We start from the raw sequence: 20,906 nt of genomic DNA on the forward strand, positions 1-20,906 counted from the left end.
CCACTGATGGCTGATATTCCCAGATTGAGAGATATCAGGTGCGTATCTCTGTCCACAAATGATTTCCTTTAATATGATGCGTCAGGGAGGAAAGTGACGGACACGCCCTAAGTGTGATGTGGATGGAATGGCACAGCATGCGAATTTGTGTCCTTGCTTATACAATTACGTTATTGGATAAACACGATTTATTAGACTTCTGACGAAAGTGAATGGATAAATGTGTTGTCTTTTTTTCCTGCTGATAGTTGGTTACTGAAATGAATGATGATAATGAACAGTGAGGTAATGGCTGCAGTACAAGTGTTGCTGAACTGGGTTACGAGGGTACTGACAATGATGAATCAATGAATGTATTACCCGTTTTCCACTGAGTGTTCTGTGGATAATTTCTCTAACTGTTGTGTTTTCCGTTTTCATGTTTTTGGTTATGCCTATTCTCTTCATGACAGAGAGAACGAGGAGGAAGTCACCTGATGGTAGCACTACATCGTATTTATAAATAGAATGAAAATAACAAATGTGGGCAATCACCTGCAGTACTAGCTTTATATCTTACGATAAAAAGCTTAATTCTTATGAGTATATTATTTTTAGCCTTCCCTGTGAATTTTCCTTCAAGCATAGCCTTACAAGGTGTTTCATTTTTTATTTTTTTCCTGTACGGTTCATAACCAGAGGGTTTTGAAGATGTAGGACAGCCTATGTTATTCAGTCCTTAAACTTCTATTATTCTTCTAATTTTTATCAATTTTAAGGTTGGCCACCTACGAAGGACCATATGGTCTGTGGTTTGTAAATATATATGAATCTATGAAACACTTTGGCAGCAGCTGCTTAGCAGGAGCCTACTGCAGATACCCTCTTTTTTCTTCTGCCATCACTGCTGAATTATTACTGTGAAGGAGCTACTGAACACCGATTAATTTCCGAGATAGTCCTCCCTTTGCATGCTAAGTGACCATGAGTGATTAGGTATTACTGATGTGTAGATTCTTAGTACTACACGAATATTTACTCACTAGACATTAGATTCTTGGTACTGCACGAACATTTAATCATTAGACTCGACTCACCGGTTACTACTGATTTACCTGGTATTACTGAACCACCGGGAATTAATAAACCATCGAAATACCGAACTACCCAGTACAGTGAATAACAGAACGGGTACTGCAAACTGGACGGTGCTACGAAAGACCTTCAGAAGATTCCACCAACGTGCCAGAAGCCCCAAGGGAGTGTACCCGGGGGCCACCCTACCAATTACAGGGGGTGAGGTACCGGGTGGGGACAGGGCTGGTATGTAAATCGGGCAGGGATGGGGAGGGGGGTGATGATGATGACGATGATGATGAGGGAGCGGAGGAGGTGGGAGAATGATGAAGGGGTACAGGGAAAAATATGTTCGGGGGAGGAGAAAGGGCTAATGATAAGGAATAAAGGAGTGTGAGAGGATGAATGGGAAGACAGAGAGATGAGAAGAGATGATTATGAAGGAGACGATGATGCTGAAGGGATAATACTGAGAATACTAAGGAACTGTACGGCCAGAGGGAGATCGCGAAAGGTGGAGAGGACGGAGAACAAGAAGAGAGAGAAGGATGAAGAGAAGCATGGGAAATGCGACACTGGGGAAAAGGCTGTTTATAAAGTGGAATGAAAGAATACGAAGACTGGAAAGGGGAGACACAGGAGGAAGAAATGAGGGAGAGAACGGCATGGGAGGGAGAAAATTAGGGAGAAAACGGAATGGGAAGATGATTGAGGATTGGAGGGAAAAAAAAAGTGACAGAAAGGGAGGAGAGGGAGCCGTTGATGAAAGAACGAAGAACGTGGATAACGATGACAGTATTAAGAACTAATAATTATACGTTAATACTGATGAACAATGGAAAGAGACAGAGAGGGAAGAAAAAGAAGAATGGATAAAACTGTGGAGGGAATATGGAAAGGGAGAAAATGAGATGTTCTGGAGGTGAGCCTAATTCACGATATATGCAGAAGTCATGTAATATTTGGGAAGAACGGTAATAGTGGCAGAGGGGAAAGACGTCCAGAGGCAAGAGAAGAGACAAATGATGAAGGGGCGGAAAGGACAAAAAAATATATATGAGAGAAGAGAAAGCTGATAGGATGATGGAGTAAGAGAGACAGTGTTTAAGAATGGACGAGGAGAGAGGAGAGGTGGATGATGGAGGAGTGGGCGGGGTGCGACAAAATGAAGGAGGGTGGGGATGTGGATGGGTGGGGTAAGGGAGATTGGAAAATGATGGTGTTTGAAGGGTCAGGGGTAGGGTGAGGGAGACAGCTATTACGAGGGGTTGAATAAAAGGAGAGACTAATAATCGTGTTACTGTCGACTCAGAAAGCTTTGTAACGCCTCTTCCTTTGCAATATATTTCCATGCTACGCAGTAATGTTCTTTTATGTTCATTATATAACTGTAGCACTGACTTCGGTTGTATAAAAAAAATAAATAAACGTGCCGCATGGAAAAACAAGGCGGTAAGTAAGAGGTGCCAGAGCTAGGCAGACGAAAATATGGCCCTTAAAGTGGAGACAGTAGGAAGAGAATAGAAAGTAACAGACTATAAGACGAGGGGAAAATAACACATCCTCTAGCAAAACACACTAAGAAACTCATTGCGGCTATCTCTTCGCGATTATATGCAACAGAAGGGACGACCCAGTAGAACAAAGGCAAAAACTATTTCAGTACCTGCTTTCCCACGCAAGAACACGGTATTGCGTCGTGGCTACCACTTTTATGATTTTACTCAGAAGAGGGAAACGCCTGGCAGGTAAAAGGTTAAGAGGGGAGCGTTGGGCGCAAGTGACTGGAAGAAGGTTAATACTGGACTGGGATGGAAAGTGGTGATGTGAGAAATTGTGGGAGAAGGAGAGAAGACGACGAGGAAAATAAGACAAAACGCAGACTGTGTGGGAATGAAGGATATAGCAAGAGAGGCGGTGATTGGAATGAGGTTAATACTGGACTGGGATGTAAAGTGGTGATGTACGAGACTGAGGGAGAAAGGAGGGGGGAAATGGAAGAAATATCAGGGGCAATATGGGAAGTAACGGAGAAAGTGAGAGTTGTGAGAAGGAAATTGACGTTACGATAGGTGACTGGAAGGAGGTTAACACTGAACTAAGGAGTGTGACGATGTGAAAGACACTGAGGGAGAAGAGGAGAAAAATATAGGGAAAAATACGGAAAATGATGGACTAGACGCAATGATGTGGAATGGGGGCAGATATTACAATAGGCCAGGACTGAGACGGAAAGTGGTGATGTAAGAGAGACTGAGGGAGAATTGGGGACAGTAAAGAGAGAACTGAGGGAAGAAATGTAAGAAAAATCGTGGGAAGTGATGGAGTAAAGAAGAAATGTGTGAAGTGAGGACGTTCTACGAGAGATGAGAATGATAAAAATAGAATATGAGAAAAGATAAAAATAAAATAAAAGGAGAAAGTAAATGAGGTAAACAGGCAGAGTGACTGATACAGTGAATGTCAGAGAGAGAGAGAGAGAGAGAGAGAGAGAGAGAGAGAGAGAGAGAGAGAGACGGAAGGCTGTGCATAAATTAGTTGAAACTGAACGAGTACAGACGGAAAGTACAAAAATATAAAATGAGTAAGGTAGAAGGAAAAACAAATGCTATGCCTGAGCCCAGGAAACGAACGGTGCTATCCTTATCAAATATTAAAATAAACTGACCCCTTTAACCACTGATTATTTAAGACATTATTTACTAAGGGGTTAATGAAGACTGTATTTAACTTTTCCACTTCAGAAAGTCTCTTAAAAGCGTAAAAAATCGTGTAGCAAAAGGAAATATGAAACAGTATTGATTTATTTCATCACTAGAGGCTTGAACTAAACACAATATTATGAGTATCACACCAACAGATCTTAAGAGACTCAAGGATGAGGAAATTATAAGTTCTGCTGATTCTGAGTTTTAATTTTAAAAAAATAAAGTTAAATCACTTTCCTTTTATGTTAAGAAACTTGTAGATGTAGTTATTATTTAAACCAATACAGAGTTTGATACGTGTGTGTGTGTGTGTGTGTGTGTGTGTGTGTGTGTGTGTGTGTGTGTGTGTGTGTGTGTGTGTGTGTGTGTGTGTGTGCGAACAAGAAAGGTAGAGGAAAGGAGAAGGAAAAAAGGACAAAGACGGAAATTAAGAATCATTCTCGTTAAAAACAAACAATTAACATTTTTGCTTGAGTTTTTTTCTTTTTTAATACTTAACAAGATTTTTCTTTTCACTGCGACAGCCGCTGAACTAGAGGTATATATTAAGCCTTCATTAACCCCTTTACTACTGGGGACTTTCTACTGGATAAGAAAAATCGTCTATTAACAGCAAGGATATGATTAATAAGACGTCTTTAGGCGAAAAGGGGATACGAAAAATCCTTCCAGTAAATCCTTCGCTCCTCTGGTACAAATAATCCCAGTTCATGGAGCAAGGCTGAGAAGATGAAGAAGGCAGAGGCAAAATAAATGAAGTCAAAAGGTGATCTAAAAGATTATTCTTTTTCTCACAAGCAGAAAACAATATATATTTAAAAACAACTCTCGGTAAATCACACGTTCTCTGCTCGGAGGAGGAGGAGGAGGAAATGGGGGAGAGTGAGAAAGATGAAAAAGAGGAGGAGAAATAGGTAAATGGAAAAGGAAAAACGAGGAAGTAAAGACCTGAAAGTGACTCATTTACCCTCACACACACACACACATACACACACACACACACACACACACACACACACTCCACATAAATACATATCATCCCTCAAGTACTCGTACTCGTATACACACCAACATTCAGAATATTGTACCTCTCACTCCCACGCCTCTCATTTTCCCCATCCGCACACACACACACACACACACACACACACACACTCCACATAAATACATATCATCCCTCAAGTACTCGTACTCGTATACACACCAACATTCAGAATATTGTACCTCTCACTCCCACGCCTCTCATTTTCCCCATCCGCACACACACACACACACACACACACACACACACACACACAGTAAATCACCTGCTCCCCTTCTGCGGATATTACCCATTCATGGTGCGAGGCCGGCGCTGAAATGGGACGCTCCTTCTCGTGTATTATTAGGCCTTATTTATTTGCTATGGCCCGTGACCGTCGGGTAGTCGGGTAATGGAAGTGTGTGTGTGTGTGTGTGTGTGTGTGTGTGTGTGTGTGTGTGTGTGTGTGTGTGTGTGTGTGTGTGTGTGTGTGTGTGTGTGTGTGTGTGTGTGTGTGTGTGTGTGTGTGTGTGTGTGTGTGTGTGTGTGTGTGTGTGTGTGTGTGTGTGTGTGTGTGTGTGTGTGTGTGTGTGTGTGTGAGAGAGAGAGAGAGAGAGAGAGAGAGAGAGAGAGAGAGAGAGAAAGCGGGAAGAAAAGTGAGAGAGAGAGGGGAGGGGAGGAAGTGGTATGAAAACAGGTGGAGAATATGAGGAAACAGACCGGTTGAGGGAAGACAGAGGGCTGCAGGGGTGGGGGGGATGGAAGTGGGATTATCATCATCATCATTGTCATTATTACGATAAGGGGGAAAAACAGCTACATATCTTTGGGCAAATGAATGACACAGCCCAAACTTTGATCTTATGCATGTATATAATCAATGGTTTGTACCTGTCCTCTTTAGGGCAAAATAATAGGACAAAATGGCTTGAGGAGGCAGGAATCCAACCCGACCCGTAGCTACTGTAACCGCATTTGAATTCAGTATTGCGATGGTTTTGTGTTGGTATCTGGTGATTCTACGCTCGTCTTCATAAATCTTTCTGAGCTATAAAATAAAAGTAAAGGCTTAAATCGAAAATCTGAGGAGTGTGTCAAGAGATACGGTGCCCTTCCTGGGATGACCGGGGCTGGAGACTGGCGCCTTCAAGTGGTGGCACCGGTATAATTTAGTGGCTCCATTGCTTGGTTATACGGAAGTTCCTCATTTCCCTCCTTAGCCCCGTCAGATCGATAGTGGATTGCAGGAGAAGGAAACTTTACTTGCAGTCCACTGGGTGAGTCTGAGGTTGCTACTACTACAACTGAGATGACGGGCCGTTTGGTAATTTCGCGCCTGTCTTTTGGTGGATCCGTGCTCGTCTATTTACAACTTCTGCTATATTAATGTCATTTCAAATATCTAAATCGAAAATATGAGGAACGAACGTAGAGATAACTGGCCCAGGAGGATAGTAATTTTGAGGATAATTGACCCAGAAAAATGTAGGATTGAGGCCGCGGCAATTAGCGTGGGTAAGCACAAACAGAAACCGAGATAAACAATCCCATTAGGAAAATGTAACAAAACACTTTTCCTTCGGGACATGCGGAGTATGAAAAAGGTGATGATCGAGGTTTTAAAGGTGGACTCTATCGATGGTTCCTGTATTTAGTTTGTAAAAATGGTGGGTTGGGAGAGGAAACGCAAAAAGTAGTGAGTCAGTGTGAAGAGAGCTGGGAAAGACGTTTTGTCCAGCGGTGGAATGACACGCTGATGATGATGATGATACCGATACACTGAGCATAAACATTTGTAGGTGAGGTTATTTAAAATAAAGAAGGACAGGGAAGAAAAAGGAAGATGCAATAACGACGGGAGGATGAAAAGGGAAAAATGGAAGTGCGAGTAGGGAGGAAGAGTTGCCTCAGTGACGTAAGACCTAGGTTAAGTCATCGAAAATAAAAGGCAGTATTAATGTAACAGGGTAATATTTTGTAAGGGAAGTGATGCGTACGAAAGATGGCGAGAGGGTAAGACAGAGAGAATCTGGTTTGTGAGCTAATAATAATAATAATATATATACAAAGTGGACGTAAAGATTGAGAAAGCAGGAAAGCGTGCGTGCACACACACACACACACGCACGCACATGCACACGCACACACACACACACACACACACACACACACACACACACACACACACACACACACACACACACACACACACACACACACACACACGCACATTAACTGCACAACTGACCAACCCTCATAGCGTGAATGTGACCATGGTGGCTGGGATGATGATGGTGGAGAGATAGGTGTGTGTGTGGGGGGGGAGGGGGGGAAGAAGGAGGTTTAGTTGATGGGTTGTGTTGGTAAATGTGGTTGGTGATATGGAAGGTAGTGACTGTTGTGGTGGTAGTGTGGTAGATGTAATGGTGATGGTGCTTACTGCCATCCGAAGTTGTGGCGTGGTGTGTTGTGACGTGGCATGGCGTAGTGTGGTGTGGTGTGGTGTGGTGTAGTGGCAGTGATGGTGGTGGCAATAGTGGTAGTGGTGAGCAGCTGTGGTAGGATGGGTGTGAATTGTGGTAAAGGCGGCGGCTATTGTAGTGGGTGACAGATGTGGTAGGCAAGTGTAATGGCGATGGTGGTGGTGAAAGCGGTGATGGTGGTTGTCAAAGCGGTGGTAGTGATGGAAAAATGAGGTGTTGTGTAGTAGCTGTGGTCGTAATCGTAGGCGTGGTGACTGTATCTGTGGAGATTGTAGTGGTGGCCATGTGTGGTGTAGAGTGATGGTAGCAGTGGTGGAGAGGTGTGGTGTGGTGTTCTGTGGTTGTGGTAGTGAAAGCGATGGTCGTGATGAATGTGTGGTGTGGTGTGGTAATGGTGGTGATGGAAGCCACTGTGGCAGTAGCGGTAGTCGTACTAGAAGTGGTAGTGGTGTGATGATGCTTGTGATGGTAGCGGTGGTGGTGGTGAAACGATGGTTGTACAACACTCTTTGCATTTTAACTTGGCCTAAAATTGCCAGCTCCCCATACTGAATGCTGAGTTGCAGCAACAAAAGAACACTAGAATATGGTGTTAGTCAAGAAGAAGTGCTATGGAAAGGATGTAGAGCTGCAATATTATTATTATTATTATTATTTTTTTGCCACTGAGCTACGTGATACATACCGTACTACAGAGGGACAAAAAACTGGGCCAAGTTAAGGTGAAATGAATATAGTGGTTGTGGCTGAAGTGGAGGTAGCGGTGTTGGCAGTGGACAGGTGTGGCGGGGAGGTGACGCAAGGCAGGTGAAGGGGATGACACAGGTAAACCCGGCCGGCGCTGAGAGGGAGGGTCAGGTGGGGGTCAGGGGTCACCTTCACAATTAGAGGGCAGAGGGTGAAAAAATAAACAAGTGGAGACTGTCGGCGGTGTTGCAACCTATCTTTCACCCGGCTGCTTGGACTCGCTCTCACTGGCGGCGAGGGTCGAAAATTTATAGGAAGGAGTGTGAATTATTATGGGACAAGATCGAAACTTTAAATTAATGGAACCTTGACGATTAATATTCAAGAAAGAAAGTCAATGGGTACGTTTCTTAACCCTTTCACTACGATGTATTTTTCCCGTATTTTTCTGTTGTCTTTATTCTTTCTACTGAGTTATATTCAGCTTGGAAGGGTCTCCTGGTAGTGATGTTCGATGGTTCCCCTAAGGTAAATAAAATCAACTAGAGGCAAGGAGAATAAAAGGTAAAATAAGTCATTTGGTAAAAGGCGTTCAAGGAGGCTATTAGTTACATTGAAAGCAATAGGTGAAGTGAAAAAAGGTACGATTTTTAATTAAGCTGAATAAAATGAACCTACGGACGAACGCACGGACGAACACACACACACACACACACACACACACACACACACACACACACACACACACACATACACACACACACACACACTGCTCGTACATGGAAAATATCTGTCCCTCTTACAATGGCATCCTCATATATCTCAGAACACCGAGGATGCACGAAACGGTATATAAATCAGCGTCTGGTTGTGTTCCATTCAGACAATTAACCACTGCACCCCGCTTATGTCACGTGTATTTCATTCTTTCTGCTAGTAGACAATTTCATTTCGGTTTACGGGGAGATTACGTTATAGTGACAGGAAAAGTAATGATACCTAATCCCTTTTCTTCGAGGTCTTTCTTAAGCTAAAAAAAAATCGAAATGAGATAGGAAGAATGTAAGAAAATTATACGCCACCGGAATGAAGGTGCTAAACTCACACTGGATTGCATTTTGGGGAGTCATCTCTTTACTACGATGTCTTTAGAATGACTCTCACATTATATCCAAAAATAAGCTGAAAAGATACGCATCGAACTGGAGAAATATAAGGCAATACAGTCTTCAATAGCATTCTCGTTATTAGAGGTTCAATAGCCTTCTCGTTATCAGAGGTCTTTCTTATAATGAACAAAATCATTCTGAGGTAGCAAGCATTAACTAACAGACATCATCGCTCTGAAAGGGTAAATGCGTCCGAGCCCGGGATCCTGCCGAAAGAGAAGCGGACCCAAAACCACAATTAATGAGTGCGAGGCCAGAGAATCGTGTCATGCTAGATATCTCGTACGTACGGGCTTCTACGGGATTTGTGCCGCGCAGTATTATCTTCGCCCTGACCACAGTCCAGGAGGTGTGTTCGTAAATATTCCTAAGTCCACGGTGGGTTTAAGGCGGTTTTTTCATATTTTTGTCCTCTTTGAAACACCTACCGAACACTTTACAAGCAAACTGGAGTGAATACTAAAGTGAACAAATACCAACAGCAATATATTTTTTTGGTATTAATTACTTTTATAGAAACATTTTTATTGTTGATATTAGTTGGAATCCTTTATGAATACCTCTGCTGCTCTCTCCGTAAAAAACAAAAAACCGCTGAAGTCCAGGTAGCTGTTGCAGACGCAACATCCCAGGCATTTCACTTCCTGCAGAAAATAAGGAAGGCGTTGAGTGAAAAGGGAAAGAAATGAAAGTGCCAGAAATGGATGCTGATTCAAATGAGACCCAGACATAAAAGACGCAGAGGACACAGTGTAAAACATTAATGGCTTAGTAATCTGAGTTCAGAGACGCAGAACACTATGGTAACGGTTCAAGGTAGAGCAAACAAAGTACTAGGTGTGGAAGAGTCAGGGTCCTTCGATGAAATGCCCTTGGTGTGGTGTGGTGTGTATGGTGGTGTGGTGAGGTGTGGTATGTATGGTGGTGTGGTGAGGTGTGGTGTGTATGGTGGTGTGGTGTGGTGAAAATGGAGGTGTGGTGTGGTGAAAAGGGAGGTGTGGTATTGCTGAAGTCTACGGGAGTGAAACAACCCACGTCCGAGAACAGCATGTGTGATATAAACGACACAGCCGCTCCTAAAGGTGCTGCCCCATCTGGAAATAACACTCATCCGTCAATATACGCTTATGATGGAGGTGCCAGACATCTAACGGGATACAGACGCTTCTAACGAGATGCAGAAAGAAGAAAACAAGATACAACGAACCCATAGCTTAGGAATCAAAGTTTAAACATCACGACTACAGTTCAAGACAGAAAACACAAGAACTCCAAGTCAGTCCAGTTTTAAGAATGAGAAGATTGTGAAGCGTATGGAGAAAGGAAAAGAATTAAAGAAAATACAGCTAGACAAAGAAGCACGAGGACACAGTCTAACAGCAAACAGTAACTTAAGAATCAAGGCTGAGAGAGAGAGAGAGAGAGAGAGAGAGAGAGAGAGAGAGAGAGAGAGAGAGACAGACAGACAGACAGACAGACAGATAGACAGACAGAGAGAGAGAGAACCAAAGTGAAAAAAAATAAATCGGAACAAAATACATGCAGAGGAGATGCAGGTGGACACAAAAGGAATCGCATTTCAGAGACAAAATAATGGGACTGTACATAATAGGAAAACAAAAATTAACACGACAACCCCAAGACAGTCCACGATTTACGAACAGGATGACAAGCTGGGCGAAAAAGAAAAAACAAGTAGGAGAATCAGACAAAAAAAAAAAACAACAACAACAGAGGCAACCAAGACGATACGAAAGCAATGATAATTAAGAGACACGAAATAACATGGCGGCGGTTCAAGGTTAAAAAAAAAAATAATAATAAAAAAAAAAAACACGAGAACACGAAGTCAGTTCAGGGTATGAGAAACGGACAGAAAAGCAACCAAAACAAAATACAGACACAGAAGAGTCAACAGGATACAAAGGGAATCCCTGTTCTGAGACGCAAAACAAAATGCTGACGGTTCAAGACAGAAAAAAATTACACAAATCAGGGTTTAGAGGCACAAAATAACATGACTACGACAAGTTAGGTTAGGAAAAAGAATAACACAAGAACTCCAAGTCAGGCCACACTTATGAAGGAGGTGCCAGGTATATAATGAGGGCTTGCAGTACACGGGCAAAACTCGAGCTGAAAATAGAAGAAGGAGGCGGGCAACCATCAGTCACTCGCGATAACCCTGACTAGGCAACCCCGACTCATGCTTGCCTGTCATCGCGTCAGACCATTAAATTCAGGAAAATAATTATCAGTTCTCACGAGGCGGGGGACTGAGGAGGGGGGACGAGGAGGGAGTGATGAGGATGGGGATGGGGAGAGGATGAGGTTGGGGCGAGAGAGAGGGTGAAGATTGAAGAAAATGGGGGTGAGGGTGTGGACGAGGGGAACGGGGGTAGGGGGCTTATAACGTAGCGAGGATTATTTATGAAGGAAATTTATGGACAGATTTTTTAGATACACTTTAATTGGAAGATTTATGGGGAGATGTATGAACACAGAACTTGCGCAAGGATTTATGGAGGAGATTGAGGAGGGATATAATTATATGGGATTCACTGACGAATGGGGTACTCGTATATTCTGACTTCGACACACTAAACTAATAACCCCCCAAACTAGAGATCATGAGTTTCACGTTCTCTCTGCTACCAGACACTTCTTCAGATTACGAGATCACCCTAGCAGCGAAGGAGTCAATGAAATCTATCTATCTATCTATCTATCTATCTATCTATCTATATCCATCATCCAATCCTACATTGCCCAATGAGGAGCGTAAAAGCTCAGGGCTAGGCAGTTGGTTCCAACATTTAAGATGAGAGTGACCAGCCTCACTCATCCCTGAGTGGCATTACATGAGCAATCAACCCCAACCATCCCTTGGATATAAACCTTCACCGGCTCAATCCGACTGGAGCGCAATAATTAATAATTACCCACTAAACCACCAGGCGCCAAAATTTGGTTATATGGTTACCACCCAGCGTAGTAAATGGTTTCCTGGTGTACAGGAAACCATTTGGCTTGTCACTCAGTGTAGAGTCACCCACAGGCTGAAGGAAGTGGAAAGAATGAATGAAAGATAGACAGAAGAGGGAGTGTAAAGTCACCCGTAGGCAGAAGGACAAGGAAAGAATCAAGGAAAGAAAGACAGAAGAGAATGGAAGGAATGAAGGATGGAGAGGAAAGGGCAGACATCCGAGAGCAGCACTACATCGTTTTATACCGTATATATATATATATATATATATATATATATATATATATATATATATATATATATATATATATATATATATATATATATATATATATATACAGTACACACACACACACACACACACACACACACACACACACACACCGTACAATTACTCTAGGTCCATGATTTTCCCAGAAGCTATACCGTATTACATTGTCTCTTCTTTTGAAAGAACACGAATAAACAAACCAACCCTTTATTACGTGTTTTATGTAACAAATACCATTGCGTTTTTGTCCTCTGGTGCACTTTTACATTTAATCATTTCATCTTTTCGTAAACTGAAGCATTCTCACACAAGTTAATCATGTTTCTCCCATCAGCTTCTCTGTAATCCAAAGAATACAAACTGAATGACAGGCAACAATTAAAAGAAAAACAGACATAATTTCATTAAAACGTAATTACTCGTTCCTAACATCAAGAGGAACATCCCAATAAATTTCTTCATGATCCTCCCATTAGTTTCTCTGTAGTACAGGGAAGAGATAAACAGTGATTAAAATAAGGAATGATATAACTTCACCACAATGTAAACGCTTCGTCTCTTCGTTGACAGGAGCAACGCCACTAAATTTTCAACATGGTTCTCACGTTGGTTTTTCTGTAATCGGACAGACAGGGACGAGGGTTACAATAAACTGCTATCATTACTGTTAATTTTAATCACGTCATCCTTGCGTAAACACGTACATTCCTTAAAGTTTCATAATCACCATCTGATAACTTTCTTCTGTAAACTGGGGACAAGACTGACAGTAAAACGACTATGATCAAGAGGAAAACTGAAATACTTTCACAAATACTTAATCATTCAACTCTTGCGTCAATAGGATGTTCCTTATAATGTTCATCGTGATCACTTCCGTATTTTTTTTTTTTCGGTAACCTTGAGAACTGCCAAAATGGAAGAGGTGAAAACATTACACTCATCCACCTGTTATGACAACATTAATTATACAAACATGTGTCTTTTATATGCATTATACTGTGTTACTGTAACTTCATATTCATAACAACACCTTATTAGTAATGGGAGTGCTTTAACACTCTATATATTGCTTGGAACTGTCAGTGACTTTTCTGAAAATGTGTGGGACGTATATTTACTGTAAGTGATATTCTGGAAGTGAAGATAGTGACTTTCTGAGGGATGCTGTGTAGGAATGTTATATATACAGGAAGGAACGTTTTGTGAGGGTACATAAGCGAACATGATGGAAAGGTAAGAGAGGAGAGTGACAAGCTCCTCTGCATCACTCGTGTCTTTATGATTCGTCTCTGGGTTACGTGGAATATATTATAATTAATACTACGAGTGGTCACGGCCATAAATGGGTTTAGATCTTATTAAAAGAATTTACAATAATGCATACGTTTACGAACAGAAGTAATTATGAGAATTTAATATGATAAAAAAAAGTGTGAGGAAAACATATGCGACAGAAATTACCATCAAAAGATATTATGAGAAGATACCAAGAGAAGATCGAATTATATGAACTTACAGTAGATTTTTTTACGAAGAAAAATAATAAGAACAATGCATAGTGATGAGAATGTATTAAAAGATATTGAATGAATATGTATAAGGAAATCATTATGGGAAAAGTAATTATAAGAACCTATATCATCTTATTATACAGAATACTAATTTGACGAATGTATTTGAGGAATTACTTTAACTTGAAAAAGAAAAAACATACCCGGAAAATTTATGAGAATTTAACATCAGGAAAATCTATCTGAAGAACAAATTATGAGGCGAATTTATAAGGGGAAATGTATTGTGGACAAAATTAATGAGAAATTATTATGAGAACTTAACAGGAAGAGAGAGAGAGAGAGAGAGAGAGAGAGAGAGAGAGAGAGAGAGACCAAAAAAATAAAAGATAAGGAGAAACCAAGTAATACAAAAATGACAAGAGAAACCAAGAACAACTAAAAAAAAGCCGAGAAACATTTCAGATCACACACCAAAAATGAGAAACAACGAATTATACTTCAGGAACCGACCAAGAAACAGCTCCAGTACTAAGTCTCATTACTCATAACCTTTTATAAACTTAAATTATGTGTTTATGTTTACCTGCTTATACTATTATCCTCATTCAGACAGCTACCGACACCGGAGAGCCAAAGCAGAATGAATAAAGTGATAAATAGTACGAGCAAATTATATCACCTCTGATAAACAATACATGACAGGAGACTCCTTTATCACAAAAACTGGCTGACGTCTTCAACCCGACGAAGCATTTTTCACTTCATTATTGCTACATCCAGACTATTTGTTTAATGTTTGGCGAGACCTTCTTAAGTGACGAGGTTAGAAATAGATTCCATTAGTCCTTCCACAACTTGACGTCTCTCCCTAGACTGAATGAAAACATCTGATGGTAGTAATAATTGCAGTTGTAGTCTCAGGTTCATTTGGATGTGAACCAAGTGGACTGCAGGCTGAAGTTTCTCCTCTACAGCAGCCCATCAGCCTCTTATCAGGCAATAGGGAAGGAGATGAGGGACATTTGTATAACCGGGCAGCTCCACCGTCCTTCAATATTGTTTCTACCTCGTGAAGGCGTCCCTTTACAGCACCTCGTCTGAAGATTGTAAGAATATAACAAATAACAAAAAAAATGCATACGGACTGAAAAGGTAACGATCCTTTATAAATACGGCCCAAGGAGGCTCACGATGCTCACGCTCCAGGTCAGCTCTTTTCAGGCCTCTCTCACGCTCAACGGAAAGTGCTTGTGGGAAGGAGATGGGAGCTGGTTCGAGTGAGATCGGTCGTGCTTGTTGCTTGTGTATGTTTTGATGTGAACAGGAGGAGGAGGAGGAGGAGGAGGAGGAGGAGGAGGAGAAGTGGTGGTGGTGGTCGTGGTGGTGGTGGTGGTGGTCGTGGTGGTGGTGGTGGTGGTCGTGGTGGTAGTAGTAGTAGTAGTAGTAGTAGTAGTAGTAGTAGTAGTAGTAGTAGTAGGAGGAGGAGGAGGAGGAGGAGAAGGAGGAGGAGGAGGAGGGCCCATATGTCAGAGTGAAGAAAGCTGGGAGAGGCCTTCTGTCGTGCAATGGACTGACACAGGCCTAAGATGGTGATGAATGGAAGCATCTGCCTTAGTTAACCTGAACGCCCTCTCAACAAAACATCATCTCCTCTGATCTCATTCTGACCTCTTGAGATCTATTATGCAACGTTGCACCTTAAATTCTGCTTCGTTTAATGTACTGGGAAATCTGAAAACACTCCACCACAATGACGTCTTTTTCAGTTTAATCCTGCTACCACCAGACATTTTATGCAAAGAAGAAAGACCCAAAGGCTAAAGTTTCATTATTTTTAGAGAGTGAGAGAGAGAGAGAGAGAGAGAGAGAGAGAGTGTGTGTGTGTGTGTGTGTGTGTGTGTGTGTGTGTGTGTGTGTGTGTGTGTGTGTGTGTGTGTGTGTGTGTGTGTGTGTGTGTGTGTGTGTGTGTGTGTGTGTGTGTGAAGACCTATTCATTTCGAGATGTCTGTACACAATGCCTTTAAAGACTCAGGGTCGCAGGCGGAGGGATACGAGGACGATGGAAGACGGTTCCTGAGTTGACCAGTTGCATATATGTTTGACGGTTGACTCTGGCGTTAAAAAGCTGGATAGAAAAGGGGTGAGAGTGCGGCGTAATGAAGGAGGGATGCAACAGTTTAGAGGAGCAATGATCATCGAAAATGTGGCAGTAAAGAGATACAGTGCAACAGTGCGGCGGGGAGAGAGAGAGGTTGAAAGGGGTCAGAACGAGGGGAATTCATAAGACGATTACTCGCCAACAGGGTGAATGAATGCATATACAGACAGATATAAACGGATAGTATGGGTGTATAAACGGATACGTGCCAACAGATAGAAGTGGGCAAGTACACATTGTTGCCTAAAGACAGAAATGTGGGCAGGTGTAGAAAAAAAAAAAAAAGATATATAAAAAGATGGTATTTTCTTTCTGTGCCCGACTGTGGGGATATTAGCCTATTCCTTGAGACCCAGCAGTCGTTCCATGTGCCACACTCCTCTATATATCACTACAACGGCGCAAATAACAGGTGTTCGTACAAAATACATAGTAGGACTGACTTATTCAGAACTGGTGTGATGGCATTAGCGGGGGAGTTTTTAACTTAAGCTAGTAGGTGTTGTGGATGATCAACATCCTACGGTACGTTTTAACACTAAACTCATATCACCTAATTAACCCCTGCCCCAGCTTGTGATCTAACTCTGTGTCTGTAGCTAATACAAGACCCGTGAGTTTGTGTAGCTCATCAGTGAAAAAGACGACAAGAAGAATCCATGAACGAACATAAGGAGGAGTGAGCACGTATGCGACAAACGATGAGATTAGAAATTTATGTACACAAAAGAGGGTTACGATGAAGCACAAAGAGAAAGTTGGGACAAAACAGGATTTACTTATAAACAAATACGAAAAAGACGAGAGGACTGGGGATGGTCGAGAGACAAAATAAGAGAAGATAGAAAACGGACCGTAAACACTGGATAATTGAAGGTCACAGGAAGAAAAATGAAAGAAAGAAAGGATACAATCTAGCATAAAATAAACATGAATAAGTGAAAAGAACATGTAACGTTAAAGAATGCGACAAAATACAAGGATTGAAGACTTAATACTTTTAAGAAACACAGAAAATGAATATGGAAATGGGAAAAACATAAAATAAATAAAGGCGTAGGAGAAAAAAGGACGTATGCCCTAGGAAAAAAAAAAACTATGGAGATTTTTAAGAATAGGAAACTTACGTCTTTCGTTGCTATGGTCACGAGTTCTTTCTTTCTTTTCGTTTTTTTGCTTTTTTTAATCTTCCTTTTTATATACAACTTTATTATCTAAAGGGGTTTCCATGGACACTGCTGGAAGAAAACTATAAACGATGAACGATCTGGGAATGAATAAACTTTTTTGGCTGACATGGATACGTTTTTTTTTTCTTTATGCTACAACAAAATGATTTTCCCAGTAATTAGTGTACACATGGAAGAAGAGTTGAGAGGGCGTGGTGGATGAGAAGGCGAAGAGGCGAATGAATCAACTAAAAAATAAATGAGTTTGGGAGGAATATAAGGGCAAGAGGAGGAAGCGAGGGCAGACAATGCTCGTAATGAAGGGGCTGAGAGGTGTATGCGTGGAAGAAGGGTAGAGAGGGCGTGGCGGGGGTGGAGGCGGAGGAGAGGCGAATGAATCAACTAAAAAGTAAATGGGTTTGGGAGGAGGAGAAAGGGTAAAGGGGCGGGAGGGAGAGAGGGAGAGAGGGAGGGAGAGAGGGAGGGGAGGCAAAGCTGAGGCCACTCCTATCTTGATAACCCATCGAGATATCAGCTTCGGTAATACTGAGCTGTAGTTTTGTTGGCAGAGAAGACTGAAGCATTTCTTCCCTAGCGATATACATTTTTGATTTTACACATTTTCTCTTGTATGTTATCTATGACTTTTTAATAATGAAATGTGTCTCCGTAATAAAAAATGAGGAAAATGTGCCATCATCATCATCATCATCATCATTTTACCTTGCACCCTTTCCCAGTAATACATGGGTCAGGAGGAGTGAACACAGAAACAGGAAACTAGAAATCCCTTTCATTTTACCGGGTAATGTGCACATATATCGCTGAGAGGTAGCAATTACGAAGCCTTGGAAGCCAGCGGATATAAGAACGACACCCTTTTTGCACGCACACAGCCCAGATTTTCACCCTTTTGCAGATTATTTCACGTAGCTGAGTGACAGACATACAATGGTAAGGCTCTGCATCCTCTCCAAAACACTTCCTCGTGACTAGTATTTTATAATGCTGATCTATTGCTATAACTCAGCATTCAACAAAGATAGAAGGCAATTTCTGACCAAGTTAGAGTAAATAGAGTATGGCTCCCTGTTCCATATAACCCCACCAAACACCCAACCCAACTTCTCAGCCTCCTCGAACTTAGCAACAATATTCGAGCTTCCATCATTTCAGCGAGCCCATTCCTAGGCTTAGTAGCTACTGAGTGTCTTATTAGGGCAGAGAAACCAGTGCCTCATCCTCCATTCAGCCGAGTGAAAGGGAAGACCGTACAAAGAAGCAAGGCAGTAATAGCCGCAAGATGTTCCCCAAAGTCGTATCACAAAGAGGTACACGAGTTCGGTGGAAAGAAAAAAAATATCCTCTCTTTCTCTCTCGGGAAAAGAATAAATACAGATGAAGAAGCGCCGCTGTGGGTCCTAATTGAAGCCTTGAATCCGGCCCGTCTAGGGAAGTAGGGAATGTGCTTACGTATGCTGGAGTTTTCATAGTGGGCGGCGATGGAAAGAAGAGTTACGACGTCGGATGCCAGATGAAAGAAGTGATCCTCCTCCCACTGACTATATATTCCGTTCATTTGATCATGGCCTAGAACTGCCGTCTCATGATCTTGAATATAACAGGAAATTAACGCTAGAATATGATGCTAGTCATGAAGAAGGGTGATGGCAAGGATGAAGGAGGTGCGGTAGTCTTATCCAGCCAATGAACTACGTGAAATAAGCTGCAAAAGGACGAAACTCTCCGGCAATGGACTACGTGAAATAAACTGCAAAAAGGACGAAAATCTCCGCCAAGTTAAGATGGACGAACCGTAGATGGTATCGAGGACGCGGCTGTACTTGGATGGTCTAGGAGGGTCGTGTTTGCTTTTGTGTCACGGGCTGGGGCGGTGGGGGAGGGCTTAAGTAAGGGGTAAATGAAAGCTTTATAGCCCCCTCCTCCCTGTCATGGTAATCTCGGCGGCTACTTCAGCTCCCCTAGAAGCTTTTAGCGCGGATTCCTCCATCTGGTTGGGCATGAATATGTGCATGTAAAGGCGGGAGGATAGAGTGGCAGGGTACGGATGGGGATAGAAGTTCGCCTATTATTCTACTGCGTCTGCTTCACAATTTAAGGCATATCCGTCACTTTCCTCCCTGACCCATCATATCGAAGAGAATGGGCAGAGATGTACCCAAGCCCCTCTCAGTCCATGAATAACAGCCATTAGACGAAAGTAAGAAGCAGAAGAGGTGAATTATTAGGCTAACTTTTGTCCCTCACTGTACAGGTTGGTGGGCGGCTCAGGATAGGGCGATGCTCTGCTAATGAGTCAAGATAAGGCTGAAGAGAAATCTTATCTAGGAAACTGTGGGCGAAACATTTAAGTCCATAAGTAACAGATTTTACATAATATACAGCAGGTACACATATAGACAGATAGATAGATAGACAGATATATAGAAAGATAAATAGACAGACAGATATGGGTATAGACAGACAGACAAATAAAGACAGATACAGATAGATTGAGAGACAGATGGATGAATAGATAAAATGAAAACGAGATGGAAAGGTAAATAATTTAGACACAGAGAACCGGGACAGCAAAATATAGGTCGACTCGAGCTAAACTGTGTGCCAAGAATTTACGTGTGAAAGATAATTTTTGAATAATCTGGACGCAAATTGCTATTTTTATTCTCTAACCTGAGTGGAAAACTAATCATCAGGACTAATCACACAGGTAATATTAAGCAAGGTGAATAAAATGAGATAATATTTTCTAAACAATTTTTGACGCCAAATATTGCTTTTATTTTGAAGCCTTAATGTAATATCAAACACCTGCACAAATCACACAGGTAATACTCAGCAAGGTGGATATTACGACCAGGTGGTGGGGAGCAGATCCAGCCACCCCATATATGCGTAAAATATATGTTACTCTGTTTTCTCTTTCCTGTGTATATTAACGCTTTGTTAAAATATGAGTGCCTCTCTCTCTCTCTCTCTCTCTCTCTCTCTCTCTGTGCAACACTTGTGAGGTTTGAGCAATTAATCAAAATGCATTACTAAATATTATGCAATAGTGAACACACACACACACACACACACACACACACACACACACACACACACACACACACACACACACAGTGGAAACAATGCAACTCTGCGCTAGGTGTGCATTCATACACAAACTACATGTTGCGGGGACATGAGTGCCGCAGTATAGGCCGTCGCTAAAATCAACGGGACTATATAGTAAACACCTTCCGTCCGAAAAACCTGAAGGTGTGCCTGACTAAATGGGCCGCTCCGAGAGATGTTCTTGCATATAAAATTAACCGACATATGCTGAACAACATAGGCTAATCCTCTCCCGTGGATAACTGCATAAATCTTGTTTTTATTTCCAATTCTTATACACGCTTTCTTCCACTCTCGACTCACCTTCATCAGATGGCTTCATTTTTACTGCATTCTTAACTGCGGCAAACAGTTTCCGTCTGTATATGGAGCACTTTTTTAAATGGAGAGGAAATTAGACTTAGCTTTTATTATCATTTCACTGCTTGAGACTCCTTCACAACTGATTACAATCGTTTGGTGGAAGGAAAAATAAAACGAAAAATACATCTTGTGACGGAAGAGTATAAACCACTTGGGGAGGACGCACCACCGACAGTCCGT

The sequence above is a fragment of the Coenobita brevimanus genome, chromosome 91 (assembly GCF_032717465.1).
Source record: "Coenobita brevimanus isolate Jiangsu-jjx chromosome 91, ASM3271746v2, whole genome shotgun sequence".
In the NCBI taxonomy this organism is placed as follows: domain Eukaryota; kingdom Metazoa; phylum Arthropoda; class Malacostraca; order Decapoda; family Coenobitidae; genus Coenobita; species Coenobita brevimanus.